This window comes from Engraulis encrasicolus, chromosome 5 (assembly GCF_034702125.1).
Source record: "Engraulis encrasicolus isolate BLACKSEA-1 chromosome 5, IST_EnEncr_1.0, whole genome shotgun sequence".
Classification (NCBI taxonomy): Eukaryota; Metazoa; Chordata; class Actinopteri; order Clupeiformes; family Engraulidae; genus Engraulis; species Engraulis encrasicolus.
This window is the reverse complement of record NC_085861.1, coordinates 47020122-47035331: the sequence shown is the minus strand read 5'-3', so window position 1 is coordinate 47035331 and position 15210 is coordinate 47020122.

The following is a 15210-nucleotide window of genomic DNA, read 5'->3' as shown; positions in this document are numbered from 1 at the left end:
TGTTGTTGGCCCCAAACTTTGGAATTCACTCCCACTGTCACTTCGTCAGTGTTCTACACGATCTATTTTTAAATCCAAGCTGAAGACACACCTTTTCATTTCTGCTTTTCCACTTCATTGACATGCACTTCCACTTTATTTTAATCATCAGTTTATTTTTAATTTTACATATTATATTATATGTTATATATATATATATATATTATTTTCCCCTCATTTTATTTTATTTTCAAATGCATTCTACTTCTTTTTCTCACTTGAAAACATTTATCTTTATTGGACTTTTATTTCTATTTTATTTTTGCATTTTAATTACTCTCCTATTGTTAATTCACTGAAGCTTTGTTTTACTTTTCCTACTGTTATGTATTTGTTTTGATTGTAAAGTGTCCTTGGGTATCTTGAAAGGCGCTCAAAAATAAAATGTATTATTATTATTATTATTGCATAAGCTCCTTTCGGTCATTCGGAGCGTGGAGGCTGTGCTGTCTCTTCACCTGCCGTTTGGGCAGTTGTTTACTTCTGCCACCTTGCTTTGTGGAAACTCGGAAACTCGGAAACGGGCAGCCGTGGCCTAGTGGTTAGAGAGTGGTCTTTCAATGTAGGGGTTGCAGGTTCGGAACCCCCCTGTCCTCTCCTTTCATCTGCATCCATGGCTGAAGTGCCCTTGAGCAAGGCACCTAACCCCACATTGCTCCAGGGACTGTAACCAATACCCTGAAAAAGAAAAGAACTGAAAAAGAACTGTAAGTCGCTTTGAATAAATGAAAGCGTCAGCTAAGTGCAATGTAATGTAATGTAATGTAATGTAATGTGTGCTCATGCCAGAAACGGGCGTAGGCCTACGGTGTATCCAATATTTAGTCAGCAAACAACGCGACCAGCTCCGACCCGGTAAGTTTATATGTCATGTTCACCTTATCCAAGTATCCCTGTAGTACGCTATTAACATGCTGCCTTCGCTTTAGAGGTCTAACCCCAACCGCTACTGCTGTTTTGCCTGGAGTGGGTGATTGCTGTCGCTGCCTTTTCATTATTTCCCCTACACTGTCGCTGTTTGTGCGTCCCAGCTCCCAGTTGACGTGAGAGGCCGGTATTACTGGAGCTGCCTTTAATGTGTGTTAGTGTGAGCGTGCATGTGCGTGTGAAACCACTACTGCGTGTGTGAGTGTGAGTGTGAGTGCGTTTGTGTCTTTTGTTTTTGTGTGTTTTGTGTTGCTGCATTGTGCTGCTTCGCTATTGCTGCTTTTGTTTTTTGGCTTTACGTTCTTCCCCAATTGTCTTTGTCAATTTTGGATTCATTTCAGCAAGCAATCCAGCTCCAGTAGGTTAAAGTGGGACTAGCTTCTCTCCCCTCTAGCTCTCCTCCACCTGACTCCCATGTGGAGTGCTTAGGACTAGTAGAGCAGACTTTCTTCTCTCTTTCTGTGTGTATTCGATGTTCCTTATTTGTAGTGAGTAGAATTGAAGTTTGCAGTGTATTGTCTTTAATTTGCTTTTCTTCCCTCTTTTGCAGTATTGCAGTGACTTGCGGTGTTGGGTGCACTGGTGGTGGCTTTCCTGTCTAGTCTGCCTTCTAAACCCTTTCCTCTCCAGGTTATACTACAGGTGGTTGGTGAGTGTGAGGAGGAGTAGCCTATAGAGATCCCTTGATTTTTGTAAATTGTGATTGCCATTGGTACCTAATGAAGACTATTTAAAAAGAAATTAAATTAAACTTTCTATTGATCTATTTATGAAATAATATTGTGAATTTGCCTTGTGACTCCATTTTCCTAACTGTTGAACTGAGAAGAAAAATGACAAGTCCGACAGGCAACAGACAACAGATGCGTCCGTCTATGCCCATTCTGTACCTTTTTTGCCCAAACGCCCCCCTGTCCAGGGCTTTGAACCGTTATTTTTTTCCAAAAGTTCCGTTCTGAACAGAAACGGAATTATAATGTTTCCGGTTATGCGTTCCACCAAAAAATTGACGTTCCCGAACCGGTTAGAACAAAAAAATACTGTTCCCGGAACGGTTAATTTCGTTCCTGTCAGCTGATTACTCCCCATAGGTCTGACTGACGTTAATTAACCAAGAAAGACGGAAGTGCAAATGAGTCAGCCTACATTCCAAACTGTTTATTCAAGTGGATGAAAAGAATATCCTCCAGAATTTTGTCATTCAGGGACGACCTAAGCGGAGAATAAACCTCAATGATGAAAATGCGTGCTCCACGCTGACTTGGGTCACGGCGAGCGCTATGATGGACATTGTGAGTTTGTGCATATTTGAAGCGCCCATGGATGCCCAATAACGGCGAACATTCTCGCACTCGCTTTACACACGCTTTTCTGCAATATCTTACAATGATGCAATGGAGAGACTGCCCTTTTGCATTGGTTTCTCTTATTTAAGATGTGGAGTGGAGACTTTGTAATCCACAGCTCTCTCTCCATTCAGTCAGAGAATGTCTGATGTCACACAGGACGTGAACCTCAGCCGTCATGGTAACGTGCACAGGAAAATAATTACTTTTTTTTTTTGTTTGAGGAACGGTATTAACCGGTATTAACCGGTTACCATTATTTTTAAATAAGTGTTTCCGTTCCCGAACATAAAAAATAATAACGTTTCCGGTTTCGTTTCTGTTCCCTTTAAAATACAAAAAGTTCCTGGTTTTCGTTTTCGTTCCTTGAACCGGTTCAAAGCCCTGCCCCTGGCCTCCTCATAACCTGTCAAGGCAGTTTATCAATACGCCTACCATGTATAAGCCTGGATTTGAAAAAGTACCATAGGATTTGTGAGCCTGGATTTGAAAAAGTACCATAGGATTTCAACAGTGTTGGGCAAGTTACTCAAAAACTGTAATGCATTGCTGATTACATGTTACTGTCTTTTCAAAATAATCCCTTACTTAGCAATTTGGGGGCCTAAGGCGAATTGAGCTAGGGGACAATCTTGGGTTACAACCCTTTGTGGACAGATTTCAATGAATATTTGCAATTTTGCATGCAAACATTAAACAAACTAAAATGTGAAATTTTCTGTAATCCTCTTTTCACTTTAATATGAGAGCAGTGATTTCCCCCCCTCACTGAAGTGTTATTTCATGTGTGCATGCTTGCTGTCACCTATTTGAAGTGACGTTGATGTTGGATTTCATGGAATAGGCTACTTGCAATGCCGCTGTGGGAAGTAGACAGAGTAGGCGACAGGTGCACACTGTTTTCTGACAGAAAATCGGTTTTATTTTATTTTACTTTATTTGCAGGCATTTGCGTTTTCACGTGGATATTGTGTTCGTAGACGTTACAGACACCCTAAGTTCCAAAAAACTAATCAATCACCGAAAAGCACGCTCTCTGTCAAGCGGTCGCCCCGAACAAACCCTTTAAAAAGACGTGCGTGCGTAAGATAAACAGAAACACAGCCTTCACTCTCCCTGCGCTCGCGTGCCTGTGAAATCTAATCGAAGTATCGAAGTAACCTACTCCACGCTCAATGCGCGAGTTGCTTTCTTGCCTGCACTTCTCACAGCATTGTCAAAAAAAATCAGGGGATTGCCGGTGTTCGGGCTGTTGTTTTCTTCTATGGGTGTTGTTTCTTTTGAGTGGTGACGCTGTGTAGTGTGTAGGCCTACGCAAACGCTATCTGCAAATGTCTGGTGTCTTCCTATTTTTTGTGCTCCGCTTGATGTACAGACCATGAAAAGTTTGTTGAGTGTGGCGCTTGACAGTTATCCTCCTTATCTGAAGACGTCGTTGTGTGAATGTTTAGGAACTCGCCTAGCACACATGGATGGAATATGCATACAGACTTCTGTGCTTCTGCAGTTGTGTCAGAATGCAATCAATCAGCTGTGTAGCCGGTTTGCTAACCATTATGATAGACGTTTTGGCTTGCACGCATGAGCTCCAGGCCAAACCGGAGCTCTGCCACCTTGTGGACACAAGAGGGAATCACAATTCAGAAACACATCACGGGCGGACGGGCGGACACCAAAGTCTCTTATAGAGATGTGTTGGACGCATCTAAAAAGAAATTGTATTTGTACACCTCTTGTCCTCATTCTTACAAATAAAAAAAACTTTTGCACATCCGAACCTGTGAAGCCTTTTGGGTCTGTGTTGTAGTCTTGGGGTAGCGCCCCCAAGTGGTGTAGTCGAGAAAAACAAGCAGCTTATCTGCCACTGGTTACACTAATACAATAGCAACAATAAAGTAGTAATGATTTACTGCATACCGTATTAATATAATAAGAGGGGTGAGAGTGGGGCACTGGAAGAGGATATTGTGTGTGCTTGCTGTAATACCATGCAGTCTGTGATCAAACTTACATTTTCGCAATCCTGCCCTCAAATGGTGTTCGGAATTAGGTTCAACACTGAGGACACAGAACAGAACAGATGAATGAATGGTCAAAGCGACGTATCTACTCAATCAAGACAGACATTTTATGAGGCACACCTGTCAAACTGCTTGTTGACGCAAATTTCAAATCAGCCAATCACATGGTCGCAACTCAATGTATTCTATACATATATTTTGAATATTTGTAAACTTTTAAGTGCGCGCACAGCCAGGGATCCCAAAATGCTAGGCAGCTAGGTGTTTATCATTGGAAGTCCCATTGGAGCCCTGCACAGTGTATGTCAAGAACCTGTTGTCTTGTCGGCTGGCGGTTTTATCCACTTGCTCGCATGGTGTACAGTCGGTGACACGTTTAGAAGAAAATAGGCTACTATCATGTCGCTGGTAATGCTTTGGCATGCTCCCTAAATAACACAGTGTTAGCCACTGCTGTCAAGGCGGGGTTTCGCGATCGGAGGCAGCCTCTGATTGTTTGGAAGCTGCCGTCACTCAAACGTCCTCCCCACGTGTGATTGGTGTGATACAATATAACTTAATTTACAAAGCATATGAATCAATTCTGATGCACTCACGTTAAGATATGTTATCCCAGAATGGAGTTGGTAGCAGTACAGAGGCCACAGAAATCGCAACATCCACACGACGAGAAAATAGGTTCTAACCACGCACTACACTGGTCCAATGGAACTTCCTATGTTAAACACCTTGCCGCCTAGCGTTTTTTAATCCCTGGCTGTGTACGCATTCGTTTGTGTACAACCAGCCGGAACCCATGTATAGGTGAACTGCATTTACAGTGCATCCAGTTAGTATTGGCACCCTTGAAGCTTAAGCACATTATGGGACATATCTCCAGACAACAAATAATAAGGTCAACCATGATTTTTCTATAGATAGCTTGTGGTTGATACTAAATGTAAAAATTATCAACAGCATTAAATACTAAACTATGAAAGGGGAAAAAAAATCTTGTGCGTCTTTGACAAATGTGAAGAGAGATGAGCTGCCTGAGGACACCAGAAATACTATTATTTGCACTATTATTTAGTACCAGTTGAGCATTATTGCAATGCCACAGCTTACCTGAGTATTGTTGTTCACCATGGCCATCCCTTTAGGACCACAGTGTACCCATACACACTGTACCTAATAAAGTGGTAGGTGAGTGTATACATACATAGATAAATTAAATAGATATTTACATGAGCCGCTCAAGTTTTGTGTTTGGTTCCTCTTGCATCCATTTCAGCAGCTCCTCTCCCAAAGCAGGAGAGTTGTAGCTCATGTCCAGCTCTCTAAGATGGGAGCAGTTCAGTTTCAATGCCGTCGTCAGGGACTTGCATCCTCTCTCAGTGACCACACAGCCACGTAGCCTACAAAAGACAGGTTAAGCTTAGCTGTCTTTGTTTGTGTAGTTAATAGTTCCACACTGGAGTCACCAGGGCATTCAAGTAGAGTATAAAACAAGATTGCCCAATAGTACCTCTAAAATACATACTTTAGGTTTTAGCTCCCTGAAACAGACATTTTTAAATCCAGAATTTTCTAAAACACACCGGTCACAATGGTGCAACAAAATCACACCATTATCGTATCATAACGTATCATTAAAGATGGGCTTACACTGGGCGACTTTTGCCCCGATTTGGCACTCGCACGGCTTTTTGGGAGTCGGGCCGATTTCTTTTTCAATCGCAGGTCAATCGTGAGTCTCACATCGTGCAGTGTACATGGGGTAACGTCAATTTCACCTCACGATCGTGCAATCGCAGGGTCGCAAGAAAATCAAAACGGTTTGAATTTCTGGTCGTGCCTCGAGAGTAAATCGCAGTTAAAACAGTGCTACGACCCGATTTGACACTACACATGCACAAATGAATAGGGCCGTGCGATTCGCTCTTGAGTGCCTCCTCATCTCCACCTCAGGTGCGCCCTCCTCTGCAGACCCGGGAAACATGGCTGTTGCGTCGCGCAGTGGGAGCATTCGGCTCGCATCCGACTGTCGGCTCGTATAGTGTGAGGACGTGAGTCGTGAGATATGAACTTTTTAAATGGCGAAATTTCCTCGCGTAGTGTGAGCAGGAGCTTAATACCCACGACTGAAAATATTGCACAGTGTATGCCTGGCTTAAAGCTGGGCTTACACTGTGCGACTTTTGCCCCGATTTTGCCCCGATTTGGCACTCGCACGACTTTTTGAGAGTCGGGCCGATTTCTTGCTCAATCGCAGGTCAATCGTGAGTCTCGCATCGTGCAGTGTACATGGGGTAACGACAAGCGATTTCGCCTCACGATTGTGCAATCGCAGAGTCGCAAGAAAATCAAAACGGCTTGAAATTCTGGCTCGTGCGTAAATTGCACAGTTAAAGCAGTGCTACGACCCGATTTGACACTTCACATGCACAAATTAATAGGGCCGTGCGATTCGCTTTTGAGAGCGACGTCATCTCCACCTCAGGTGCGCATGTTCCCTCCTCTGCAGACCGGGGAAACATGCCTGTCGCGTCGTACGGTGGAAGCATTTCGCTCGCATCCGACTGTCGGCTCGTGTAGTGTGAGGACGTGAGTCGTGAACTTTTAAACAGTGAAATTCCATCGTGCAGTGTGAGCAGAAGCTTAAGACCCACGAGTGAAAATATCTCATAGTGTATGCCCGGCTTAAAGGGGTATGCCACTATTTTGGGGCTTAATACAGTTAAAATCATTGGCTGGGGTTTATAAAGGTGGTTAGTTGTCTTATTTTTCATGTTAAGAGTTGTCTTGCTTTAAGACAAGTTAAAAGAGGGAGCATGTCGCTAAGCTAGTGAAAGTCAATGGATCCGTGTAGCATGCTACAATGCTACATGGATCCATTGACTTTCACTAGCTTAGCGACATATTCCCTCTTTTAACTTGTCTTAAAGCAAGACAACACTTAACATGAAAAATAAGACACTTTACCACCTTTATAAACCCCAGCCAACGATTTTATCTGTATTAAGCCCCAAAATAGTGGCATACCCCTTTAAGTCACTTCGTAGCTCGGAGAGCGTAAAATGAATCTGTAGGCCTACTGATCCAAGGCACCTCAACAGTGCCTCCAGCCCCCGTGTGAATGTGACACCAGCGCTGGCAAGGGAGTCAGAAACAGATAGCAACCGTTTTATGAGATGTATTGATGTGCCCCTTACTGCTTGTGAGTAATTGTCGTAGCATATGACTAACGCTCATGTCCTGGAACATTTGTATTTAAAACAGGAGAGAGGTTGCGTGTGTAACATGATGGGATGTGTGCCTTTAAGCTGCATCATAAGTCTGTCGTGCGTTAGTGCGCCATGTGATCAGCAGGCACCAATTGGCACTACTTGGCATGCCTTTTGAAGGTTGGCACAATCTTCACTGAGGGAAGTGGCAGATTGTGTGTGTGCTTGGGGCAAGTTTTGCCTTTGTTGGTGGTGCAGCTAGGGAGTCGGGCCTGTGTAGAGCCTCGCTTCACGAGAGATGGTCAATTTCGTGGAGTTTGGCCTAGGATGGGGGTGCGACTTTGCTGTAAGCGTGACCACATTTAGTTCACTTCATATTTGGGTATGCAGCTCTTGTCTGTTTCCTACATCACAATTTTAAGCCTATTCTATTGCATGCGCGCTCATAATTGCTGTTACTGCAGTGTTACAGGAACCGGGTGTTGTGCGTCCTTTTGCCCTGCGATTTGGAGACAGTCTGTGCTCCTCGCTGTTCTTGGTAGGTGGCCATCTCATTGTAACCTAACCAAGCATTGCGCATCACCTGTGTCTGTTATGGGTACTTAACGGTAATTTCTGTGTGCAGGTACCTGTGGATCCACATGCTGGCCTGTCTGCGGGCTGCTGCTTATATAGCCTAAGTTGCCGTAGGAGAATACCTTTTAGTCCACGGGCCAGGTGAGATGTCAAGGTTGCTTATATTTTTTGAAAAGATACATGTCTGAAGTTAACATTTTTGTATGATAACCTTTCTGCAAGTACAGCCAAGTTAGGGTTATCAGTCGTTAAAGTAACACCCCCCCATCAAAAATAAAGGTTTTTAAGATGGGTGCCTGTCTTTCTACTGGCCCTTGTTTAAGACATATAGGGATGGTTAATTTTGTTATGTGTGGTATCGTTGCGAAGGGGAGACTCTGAGCTTTCATCCGACACCTTTCGAGAACATTTTGGTTAAGTATAGCCCTCCCTGCAGCTCTTCAAACATTTACTCAGACACATTTTTTTCCATTTTCGCCGATATCATCTCTTGTCTTTTCATACTGTGGCATCAGGGAGCATCAGAGAGACCTATTTTAAACTCTAAAATACTGTCTTGAGTATCAGGAATCTAAAAATGTATCCTTTCACTATGTTATCCCATTGTTAGGGGGTAATTTTCAGTCTTGTATCAGGCATGCCACTTTTTTGTTTCTGTTTTTTTGTGTGCTAATGTCTTGTATAGTCAAGTTGGTTATCATAGCTTGTTATATATCATCAGGGAAGCTGACGGGGGGGGGGGCACACACACAAAGGGATGTCTTGTCCCGGGCCCAGGGAGAGACGGGGCCCAGAATTGGATCCTCATTACATTGTATATGTAATGGAGCGCTGCTCCTTTAAGGGAAGTCTGACGCTGCGGCACACGTCACCACGCCGCTCGTAGAGGCTTATGGGAAGTCTCTTCATAAATACTGCCAGTGGCTAGTATTCGGTAAGCCTGCAAAGTCCCCCTTTGCGCGTTTCATCGCCACCGGCGAATGCTGTGGGTGCTTCTCCCCTCGTCGTCGAGAGGAGTGCGGTGTCCAGTTCAGATCTAGGAGATGTGGACCATTTCTTGTCCTCGTTGTGATTCCAACTTGGCGTCTCTTACTTGGCTAGAGTGATCTCTTGCTTCTCCACTGGCAAGGACTTCGGTGGACAATACCAACGGTTACCTTGCGCTTTTCCCGTCTCCTGCACGCCGCGTGTGGTCGCTACCGGCGCCTCGGCCGTGTACCTCTGTATTGGCACTCCGACTGTGAGAATTGCGCATCGGTGCACCCTCATCTCCGGGTTGTATCCGTGTGGCCGTGGTCAGACACACCACGCGTTTAGGTGCACGAGCGGCGACTTTTAGCCCCGGTTGTGTGGTGCCTCTGGACGCCGGGAACCCGTATCTCGGCTGCTGCTCCGGCCTCGGGAAATTGGACATTCGTGTGTGTGTGTGTGTGTGCGTGTGGGCGCTCGGCTCGGTGTGAGCTGGTGTGTGAGCCATTCCACAGTGTGTGTGCGTGTGCGTACGTTGGTGCGTGTGAGTGTGTGTGTAGGTAGTGACGAGTGAGTGTGGGGATACCTAGGGGACTGCACTGAGCTGAGCCTCTGGGGTTGGTTTACCTCATGTTTTGATTTTCGTTTTCTTTCGTTTGCTGTGCCTAATTTCCCTTTTTTTCATTATTTCATTCAATTATCTAATTTCTTATTTAACTGCATGTATTTACTGGATTTTGATTTATTTTGCATGGTTTGCTGATTTCTTGTTGGTTCTGTTGCCGTGAATTATTTCTGTTTGTTGTGAACTATTTCTTTACTTTTTCTTTTGTTAATCCTGAGGTGTGCCATTCGCCCTATTGTGTTAGCCGTGCCAGCCCCTAGTGGCAAAGTCTGACAACCTGAGTGTGGGTTCTAAGGCCTTAGGCCTACCAGGTGTGTTGTCTATTGTGAATTAGTGAACATACTTTGGGGCAGGTGTTTATAGATCCGCGGGTGTGGTGGCAGCACACCCACCCCTCCGCACTTTACTGTGAACGTGAACATACTTTGGGGCAAGTGTTTATCGATCTGCGGGTGATTGCGACAGCACACCCACCCCACTGCACTTTGTGAATTGTGAGTACCTTTTTATATTTTATTACAAAGAGTGAGAAAAAGATATTTTTATAACGCAAAGAATAATAAAGATTTGAATTATTAATTGTCACCACTGTCTCTGCCTCCATTGTGCACGAACCTGTGTTTGCCTGGTAATCTATTGTGCGGGTACATTGTGTGTTGGTCCGGGGTATCTGTAACTACCCCTTATTCATTTCCTCCGGGGGCTCCACCCCCGGGGGTGGCGTAGTCGAACTACTTCCTGTAACGGTCTCGCCCACTACATATATATTGAATTTGGGGCCCTTTCAGATGTCTTTGTCCCGGGCCCAGCCAAGGCTGTCAGCGGCCCTGTATATCATATGAAAGCTTGGATTGTATAGTATACAGATATGACCATGTATTTGCATAGTAACCTATTTGCATAGCAACGGTTGCCAATTTGTTGTTATGACTGAAACTTAATTATATGTCCAAAATACCTCAAGACGTTTCAACCTTGAAGATGAATTTGAGTGGTAACCGTAATATATCTGACTCCCACTCCACTTTTCTTTTTTACACCGCATTGTACATGACCCCACACTACTCTATCAGTTCCATGTAGTGGTAAACTGGCAACGCTTCTAGGGCCATTCTGCAATTGGTTATCATAGCTCATTATACACCATATTAAAGCTTGGAGTTTAGAGTGTATGGGATATTATGATATATTTGCTGTACCTATTTGCATTTGCAAGCATTTTCCTTACCAACCAGCATAAATGATACAGTTTCTCAGCGATTCCATTGTGTTATGATACGTGAATCCTGACTACTTGTCCTAATATCAGTGTTGTGATGCAATACATCAAGAGTTTATATACAACATCTGCAACATATGTGATAATGGCCCATTTGATGTTAGTCTTCCAACCGAAATCATAGCAAGTGTTTAAACATATCGTGTCAACTTTTGTAGACATATTGTATCATGTTAAATATGACTTAAAAATATTCGGTTACTACATGTCAGACCTACATGTACAGTGGTGCTCATATGTTTACATACCCCAGCAGAATATACGCTTTCTCTGCGATTTCTCACAAAATATGAAGGATTACACAAAACCTTTTTTTGACTCATTGCTAGTGACTGGCTTAAGACATTTATTAGCAATCTTCTGTGTTTACTCTTTCAAAAGCATAATCACAACCCAAACTACCCAAATGACCCTGTTCAAAAGTTTACATACCCTAGTTTCTGATGCTGAATATGGCCCTATTTAACATCAAGGACCACTCTAAATTGTTTGTGGTAATTGTGGATAAGGCTCTTAATATTCTCAGATGACAAAACAGCACATTGTTCCTGGCAGAACGGTTGTTTCCTATAATATCTTTGGGTGTCTAGCTGGAACCTCACATTTGAGGTTTCCCCTGAGAGGCTCAATGATGTTGAGATCAGGAGAATGAGACGGTCGCTCAAAAACCCTCATTTTATTCTTTCTGAAGCTAATGACGGGTTGATTTGGCTTTCTGTGTCGAAATATTGTAACTCAACAAACTAGGGTTGTAAACTTTTGAACAGGGTCATTTCGGTAGTTTGGGTTGTGATCATGCATTTGAAAGAGTAAACACAGAAGATTGCGAATAAATCTCTTAAGCCAGTCACAAGCAATGAGTGAAAATAAGTTTTGTGTGATCCTTCATATTTTGTGAGAAATCGCCAAGAACGCGTATATTCTGCTGGGGTAAGTAAACATATGAGCACCACTGTATCTGAAATTTCAGGTTTTCAAAACTAAAGAACAAATTTGCCTTTTTTGCTCATCATTTACAGTCAATGCTCCTGATATACCCACTGTCATCCACTTCAACATGATTGACTAGCAATGCGGATTATGTCACTGATCCAGACTTTGAATCATACTGGCTGTGCGTGGCCCCTGAACCGAAATTAGTTTTACACCCTTGCTATACAGTTACATGCTAAAAACTAAACTAAAAAGCTATCTTAATACATAGAATATCATCATGACAGTGGAGAGACGCTACCTAAGTTTCTCCAGGAGACATTGTGAGTTTCCCTGGGAATCCAAGAGCAAGGTTACCCCAGGATCCCCTAAGTCATTATCACTCATGTCAAGGTCCCTCAGGCATGATCCTTCAGCCATAAGGACCTTGCCCACAGCTTCACAGGAGCTTTTGGTGAGGTTGCAGGCAGCAATCCTGCAATAACGAAATGGTGATGAGTGTGTTTTATTCTCATTATTCTATCCATTTTACATGTCCAGACAGATAGGCTGTTCAATCACAATGTCTACCTCAGTGAGCGCAACATGGACTGAGCATTCCTCATCGCCAAGCATAGTTTCTCCACTCCAGAATCCTGCAGATCATTGTAGCTCAAATCAAGCTCTCTCAGTAAGGATGATGATGATAATACTGAGGCCACAAGTATACAGGAGTCCTTTGTAAGTTTGCAATGGGCAATTCTGTAATCATATTGGAGAAATATAATTTTTTTGCAAACATACAGCATGCCAAAGTGTAGACAGCCATCAAACATGGCAACAATAACAATGACAGAAGGTTAAAATCAGACACGTAGGTCATTCAGTGAGAGAACTGTAAGTGTGGATGCACACAAGGAACAATGTACAGTCATCGGTCATGACGAAGGAGTTGGGAGAGGAAATCATTCAATCTAGTAATACTAGTAGTAATAAATAATAGAAACAACGGCTAACTAATCCTCTTCCTCTGAAGAAAGCCTCTGAAGAGTTGTGTAAAATTGTAAAACCATGGAAATGTCTATGTAAATTCATACAAAGATGTCCTTTCCTCGGGCAAGTAGCAAAACTTTTGCATAAGAGCAAAACTTTAGCGCCTACATATCCACATTAAAAAAATAAAATAATGGATAACACTGACTTCAGACATTCAAGGCAGCACTGCGGATTGCTTAGCCCAGTTGTGAGTAATTTTAGTCCTGGTTCCTGCACTTCATTTGAGCTCAAATCCAGATCAGACAGATTGGGTGACTGTAGAGCTTTTGCAAGGCTTGCATATGACTTCTCATCCAGCTGACAAGAGGCCAGCCTGAGCAAAGACAGCAACATATTAGGCACCAAAACCAAGTACATTAAATGATAAAATATATTGCAGTATATCTGAAATATGACAGAATAATAATATGATAGAAGAACACAAAAACAGAAAAGTCACGATTCCAATTTTGAGAAACAACTGTTACATAAGAATCTGTATTAGTAGTAGCACATGTCAGGGTGGTGCAACCACAGCTAATAGAGCTCTTCAGCGTTGACGTCAACTTGTATGCGGCGTTTGGACTACCGGTTCCCTGGCGATTTTTTACATTGCAAAACGCCATAGAGATTCAGGTTTGGCAAAAATATAAGTTGCACGGCAACAACGAACATTAGCGTGTCCCCGCATCCCGTTCTCATTAGTGGAACGGATCGTATCATCATGTTGGTGTATTCACATGTTAAATCATGACGATTATAATTCAATATTGCTAACCCCTTTCTGATCATTAAAACTTCCGAACTACATACTTTCCTTTGGTTGCCATGGGTACAACCTTCCGCACGTACATGCCGTTAGATACTGGCGCCGTTTCTGTAGTCGCCAAAAGCTTCCGGGTTTAGCATATGGACGCAACATCGTATTTATGTCGAAGTTTGACACAAAATGATCAACCATGTCATACCTACAGCCTATTTTTAACACCCTCGACAGTTTGCGGGGGTTCGCTAAGCGCGTGCTTGCACTCGGAGCTTATTTGAAATTTACCCCTATTCATTCCCAATGGAGGCCGGAAGCCGATAGGAACCAGGACGTCCTTAAATGCTAACATGAAAGACTACAATCTACTACATGCTTCCGCTTCCGCTGAAGAACTCTATACCACCATTGCATTGTGATGGACAACTGCTTTGTATTTCATTTATATGCTTCTGTCCATTTTATCATTTGAATAGGCTGTATTTGAATGTAAGAACATTGTTATTATTCATTGGGGTTGCATACAGTATTTTCTATACATGATTATTTTGCAAGATGGACATTTGACATGCACAGTATGGGACTCCCAATTTGTTTTGCATGTGATTAATTAAGGGATATCACATGCAGTTCAGTTGAGTTATGTTTGAATCGATGAATGTACTATTTCAGGTAAACAACTGTTAAGGACATTACTACAAGTCTTCTGACAACGCGGACATACAGCCGTTGTCCCTCGACAGTGCAGAGTGCAGCAAAACCACCAAGTAGCTGCCTCTGATACTTTTAAGTTAACACTTTTTATGGACATATTTGTTTGTGTTTGAGTATCTTGTCGGACTAAGTGTCTGACTAATCATACAAGGACTTGAAAAGATTGTAATATTTATATTTTGTGTTGAGGCTACAGATATATGTATGTACGGCGGAGCATTAGGATCAATAGGAGAAAGGAACTCTGAATTTTTGAAAAAAGTCAACATTTTCGAGAAATAAAGTCAAAAGTTTTGAGAAAAAAAGTAGAAAATTTAAAAGTCGAAACTTTCGAGAAATAAAGTCGAAAGTTTTGAGATGCAAAGTCAAAAGTTTTGACATACAAAGTCGAAAATTTCGAGAAAAAAAGTCAGAAATATGAAGAAGGCGGTCCTCCACGGAAGTGACATTCACTGGCGGTCAGTCAGTGGACATGAATGAGACACATTGCCTGGGGCAGACGCAGAGACATTCGTCTCGCATTGTTCTCGGCGGCTCAGCAGGACACCGGAGTCATGACTGTGGCAGGTGTAGGCCTACAAGTTTATGCCACATTATGTGATATTCAGGTATATGTGTCGAGAGGGACTGTGGTTGGTAATGTAACAGTGTTGCCGAGGATGTTGTCGGGCTGTTAGCCCAAGTATTCGGCTAGTGTAGCTAGTTGCTCGTGTTTTGTGGTAAGCTTAGAACTAGCCCTTGAATGTGAGCTTCGCTGAGTTCGACCAGACAACTTGGCAGCCTCCGAGGCAAACATCT